The following is a 6,384-nucleotide window of genomic DNA, read 5'->3' as shown; positions in this document are numbered from 1 at the left end:
TTACATTCCCCGGTGAAAAGTTTATGCTTGAGAGAATATTTGCATGAGTGCATGTGTCGGAAAACGCCCAACAATTTGTCCTTGGCTAACGTCACAACGTCACTCCAAGAATTCGAAAGTACACAACACAAAACACACACAATGGGGATAGCAGTGCGGCAGTAAAGTGCTATAGGGCTGTGGAAGGAGTGGAAGAAATTAAATTCTAACAGCATACTTATACTCTTTTGAGATCTTTAATGCGCTGTTATTGAAGAATTGTGTCGGCATCGGAGAAAATTCACTTTAATCTAATTTTGAAGATGGATCGGTTGATCCTACGCACGTATGTATGCACATTAGGGTGGTAAAAAAGAAGAATTTTTTATCTAGAAAAAAAAACAATTCGTATCAAAAGAGCCATAAAAGTGACCGGAATTCGCGACCGCGGTAGCAGAATGGTTAGAGGTGCTCACTACCACTCGGTAGGACCAACGTTCGCTCCCTGGTTAGAGCAACTACCATGCCGGTCGTCTCGCGGCAAGTAATGGCAAACAACCGAATGTACTTCTATGTACGAGCGAAAAAAATTAATTTTTTTAAAAGTCCTCCAGAATAGTCTTCCCGACATTAGTAGTGCCTAATACTAATCGTTTTAATGACTTTCAAAAAGCTTTTCCCAAAGGTAAATATAAAAGCCCGGTTCCTGAAGAAAAATAATGTACTTATTCAAGTGAAGCGTGGTGTAGCATAGGAGGATTGTAGAAATGTTGGATGAGGAAAATTTTATTCATCCATCCTCGTACATAACCCATAACTTTTTTTTTTTAAGAAGTCTTTGAACTCATTTGCTCATGTTATTTTAAACCTTAGCTGAAAAAAAAACTTCATCCTTCGTTATGCTTAAATATAAATATAGATAAATATTTGCTTTTACCTAAATTAATTTTAGAAATTTATGAAGTGCATTTTAGCTAGCTTAAAACCCAAAGCTCTCGAAAAAGTTAATTATACAAAATGCCACTAGATTTCAGTCTGTCAGAATGGCAAAACGATGTCCTTACATGTTTTTATTTCTCTTTGTATATTCCTGCCAAAGGCAGCTAGAAATGTTTACTATTATTTTCATAGCTGCAGGCTTCACAGCTCAGTACCTACTTAGTCAACCGCCTAGAGCGCTCCATAAAAAATAAAATGAAATTTGCGTACGAAAAGTACGCCCACTTAAAAAATAGGTAAGTATACATATACGCATACAGTTATCAAAGTTTCTATGCATCTCGCATATATGTATGTAAACAAAAAAGTTTCATTTCTTGGATGGCCTCCAAGTGGAAGGAAAATACGACTTTCATAAGCACTAAATTACTATTTCACTGAACTTGAATGAATGAATGACTGAGCAAACATAGCTTCTCATTTCGCGTATTTGTGTAAAATCTACAGAACACAAAACTATATTTTTTTTAGCTAACTATGCGTGTAAACAAACGATTGACATATACATGTGTACAGATGTATGTATGTATGTACATTAGACTGCATCACTCCCCATACAAAAAAAAAATCCGTACTGTGTTTGCATTGGAACTATAAAATCTATTATATTTATTTTAAGACGTCCACCAAAATATTTCGGAAAAATATTAAAATTTACGTGAGCTGCGCCGATTTGAAAATACGTAGCTCCAAAAATGGAGTTTTTTATGAATAAAAATAGTTTCTTAAATATTTTGTGTTGCAAAAATCCCCTCAAATGACAATAAAATGCAACAGTTTAAACTTAAAAAAATTGCATAAAAATATTTTTTAAAAATTTAAAAAAATTTTCAACGGAATCGTAATAATGCGATTTTTGATGCTGTTTTTTTAACTCTTTTCAAAGATTAGTTTGAGAAAACTTGTATAACTGAACTCTTCCGATTTAGACTTGTGAGGTATCATTGGAGAGGTATTTTCCCACCCTTTTTATTTCTTTGCCAATAAACTTATTCAAAGGATGAAAGAGAAAGGCAGGATGAACGAGCGTTATTCCGAGTCGAATTAAGATGGCTGGTATTTAAAAAAAAAAATTGGGACATGAATGACTTTTTTTTTGGACAGAAATAAAAAGATAGGAAAATACCTTTCCACAAGTCTTAATAAGAATAGTTTTGGCCCAGCTATTCAAGTTTTTCGTAAATCAATTTTTGAAAAAAAAACGGCATCAATCTCATTATTACGATTCCATTCAAAAGATTTTTATATATTTTGATGCAGATTTTTTTAAAAAATTTTTGGTAATGCAGTCTAATATACATATGTTAGCTGTAGAAAGAAGATTTAACCATTCTCGCCTAAGGATTAGTTTATATATACATATGGCGAGAAATATGAAAAATAAAGCAGCTGTTAAAGGACTGTGATGCAAAATTTCAATTCACTTGAGTTAGTTAGACCAAAAACTACTTATGTACATTAGGGTGCGCCACTAAAAAAGTTGCGGGGTTTTCAACAGAATTATAAAATGTATTATATTTTAGGACTTCCGCCAAAATATTTTGGAAACGTATTGCCTCAAAAAATTTCATTATTTTGAATCCGTTGATACAATTTTTAAGCAATTCTTTTCGGCCCCCAATTTGGCTATATACCCAAGGTGCTTTTGATCATGTTTCTATATTTTTGATCTTCTTACAATTTATTACAGGGTGCCGTGTTCAGTAAATATTATTCCGGGGGAAATATGAAGCTTTTTTAATACCTTTACAACGGTGTGCCGTTTATAGAAATCGGACATCAAATCACGAAGTTATAAAAAAAGTGCCGATTATGTTCGTTTAACAGATACGCTCAATGTACACTACACCGTACCAAAAAAAAAAGTTCGCCGTACACCTTCGAATCTGAAGTATTTTTTGGAGGCAATTTCCAAAAAAATGTTCTTTGCGGAAAGTTTTAGCATTTTTCGAATCTTAAAACGTGATATATCGACGTTCTTGTCTTGGGAAGGCAATGTTTTTTTGCTCCAAAAATCATTGACCTCAAGTACCCTCCTCTCCTCTTCTAGTACCCCAGATATCAGTTCTTATCATCCTAGCGCACAACCATAATGCCAGTAAATTAAAGCTTGCCAAAAAGTACTACACTTTAGCTAAGGAAATATATCAATTATTCCAGTAGAAATATTTAAAAAAAAAACTCTTACAACATGTGTGTAGGTTAGGTTAGGTTGTCGCGGTCGTCTATAAGACACACTTAGGCTCAGGGCCCATTGTGATGCCGCATGTTGGGCCAGCAACTCCCAAACCCTCCTTAGACCATTTTGAACTTTGAACGAATTTTAGAAGATCCCTGCTTACTACGCATCTAAGGTCCTCCAAGTTGTCGAAAAATTGCCTACCGAGAGTGGAGAGTCTTCGTCTGGATAGAGCAGGGCATTGGCACAACAGGTGGAGAATCGTTTCCTCCTCCTCTTCATCTTGCAAACTTCTATAGAATTCATGTAAACGTAGGCCAAGTCGATAGGCGTGCTTGCCAATTAGGCAGTGTCCTGTTATGACGGATACTAATAATCCAATATTGGGCTTATTTAGACTCAAAAGTAGGCCAGTCCGTTTGGTGCTGAGCACCGGCCATAATTGTTTGGCAGTTTTGCAGGTGATTTCGTCCTGCCACTTTCTGCTGTTCGCTACTTTAGTAAGCCTCTCGGAGATAAGTAGCTTACAAGTTTGCAAGGGTATTCCTATTTCGTCGTTTATATCCTCAAAAGGAAGTTTCGTGCCAAGTCGTGCCAGTTCGTCGGCCTTACAATTCCCCTCTATGCCGCAGTGACCCGGAACCCACATGGGCTCCAGACTCGAAGGTGCACTGTGAACTTTTTTTGCGTGTAAGGTGGTACGGTCTAATGTAAATAGTGGCTAGCAAATGGCATACTTTATCTAAAATATTTCTTTATATTTTGAATATGCCATACCGCAGCCAGTAATTGAATTAATTGGTTTGCAAATATTGAGCATTTGCTTAGGAGGAAAAACTACTATAACGTATGTATGTATAAATAGTAGGGTGGTTCTTGTTATTCGATTTTAAATTTTCTCATACTTATATATTAAAAACTGTTGCACAAAATTGTATCTCTATACGCCAATTATCATGTTAGTTGTACCCAATGATGAGTTGATAATACCAGACTTAACTGAGGGGCCAACCCATTAAACCCATTTTTTAAGTGCCTTATAAGACCCAACCTAATGTCCACAAACATTTAATAAAAGTGTGTAAACTTTCTGAATTCACTGTTAACATTGCAAAATATATTCATATACACTATCAAACATAAAAAATATTAAGATTATCAAGATATCACGTCAATATGTATTTCCCCAGAGACTCGTTAATTAAATTTTTAGTCTAAAAATAAATATTAGAAGAGAAAAATTGTTTCTCAGTTTAAATTTTTTAATTCCCTGAGGCAAAATTACTGGCGACATAAGTTCCAAAAAAAAAATAAACAAATTTTCAGCTTAAAATGATCGCCTGGTTAAATCGAAAATCTCTTAATGATCAAGCATTTGGTTTGATTTATGTACATACGCAACGGGATAAGAGAACAAAAATAAGGAATTTAGTAGCGATCAAGCTAGTCCAACGGAAAACATTTGTTGCGCTAAAAAAAAAAACACTGTTTGATAAGTGCACTTCAATATATACGAGTATTGTTACGTATAGGATTGAATACTTCAACGATGTCCAAAACTTCTAAAGTCAATACCCTGCAGAAAATTATCAATTGATAAAAAATAACCCACTTGTAGTTAGCTTTTTTGCGGGATTTCTATAAAATATATAACTTGTAGTTAGTTACAAAAACAAGTAATGCAGGAGTAATGCAGGAGATTATTTTCTTTAAACGCGTTTCTATTTAAATATCCTGCACTTCGCAAATACTTTTTCGAATTTAGGACAAATAAAAGGAAGATCGAAATTTCATATTATCATTTTGAAGTTATGTCTGACGGAGTTCGAATATGGGACCATATGGGAATATGTAAACAAATATGAAATGTAATAAAATAAATAAAGTAAATAAATAAAAAAATTAAATAAAATAATTTGGTTTTTCCTATTAATATTTTATGTCCAAAGTTAGTTAGTTGCAAGTTGGTTACATCAAATGCTGACCGCCCTTGACTATTTCGCGGCCGTTAACTTAAAGATACGATGCAGCGAAACAAAGGTGGCGCCTTCCGTGGACTGCTAATCCTCTATTTGTCAACAGCATCCACCCTTTCGCTGACGTCACATTAGTATTTTTCGCACTAGTGATGAATATTAAGTTTTCATAATGTACCTATTGGCTGAAAAGTTGTACCTAGAAGTAGACAAACGTACCTAAAAAGAAGATATGTATTTTTATGTGCATACCTTTCCGATAGTTGGTGGACTGGTGACAGGTAAAAAGATCAACGAAAATAATCTGATCTTATTTCCGTTGATCCTGTTACCTGTCACTGCTTGACTACCTCTTCCTTTGGTACCATATCTACTTTTGGACTTACATCAGACAATCTGTTCTATTACAAGTAATTTTTAGGAAGAAAAAACCGACTTGAATCCTCATATAAAAAAAAAATATATATATATATCTCATGATCCAATGATCGGAATTTTTGAAATCGGTTGACGTGGTCCAAAGTTATGCGGTAACATACATAAAAAAATAAAAATATATATTCCGACGAACTGATAACCTAGCATGAATATCAATTACAAGACTTCCCAATTAAGTGTCTACTTCCCACAAGTTGTATGCACTTATCTAATTTTTCATGGAAGGAAATCAGGCGAATGAATACATTGTCTAAATTAAATAAATGCAATACCTCAACATTTATAAAACAAAACAAAAGAAAAGAAAACAAAAACGAATACAAACAAATCAGTTCATATCAAAATGAAAAAATGAAAATGAAAATACCTGTAGCAAAGATTTCTCGCATTTTTACGTTTGTAAGATTTTTGAATTCGTAGAACCAACAAAAATATTTATTTATCTACGCATTTTGTGCTTAATTTTGGTAGGTGGCACGCATAACAAACGATTCTGTGTAAAGAAAAATGATGCTTAATAATTGCGTGGGGGTAAGGGAGCGAGTGAAATGGCGTGGCGGCCAGTCCCCCATCCCCATAAACGAGAGTGAAATATGCGGCATTCACAATTTCTATGGAATTCACTTGCTTGTGGGTGGAAAACAATGTATGAATGTATGTATGAGCGTGCACATTTTACGATATGAAAAGGGTCGTAATAAAAGCTATTTATTATAGAATTCGATAATGAGCGACATGCCATAAATTTGTATTTTATTTTTTGCACTTTTGCACTTTTGAATATGAGGACCAGAAGGTTTTATAGTAAGTGCC

General features: G+C 34.2%; 1 protein-coding gene across 1 annotated transcript in view; it reads left to right on the top strand.

Annotated features, from left to right (window-relative positions):
- The window catches only part of LOC118747679 (triple functional domain protein), a 183,585-nt gene that overhangs the window by 87,318 nt on the left and 89,883 nt on the right, over window positions 1–6,384 (top strand). The gene's annotated exons all lie outside the window — the stretch shown is intronic.

Source organism: Rhagoletis pomonella, unplaced genomic scaffold (genome assembly GCF_013731165.1).
Source record: "Rhagoletis pomonella isolate Grant_MI unplaced genomic scaffold, Rhpom_1.0 Rhpom_scaffold_00012, whole genome shotgun sequence".
Lineage (NCBI taxonomy): Eukaryota > Metazoa > Arthropoda > Insecta > Diptera > Tephritidae > Rhagoletis > Rhagoletis pomonella.
This window is presented reverse-complemented; position numbering and strand designations above follow the sequence as displayed.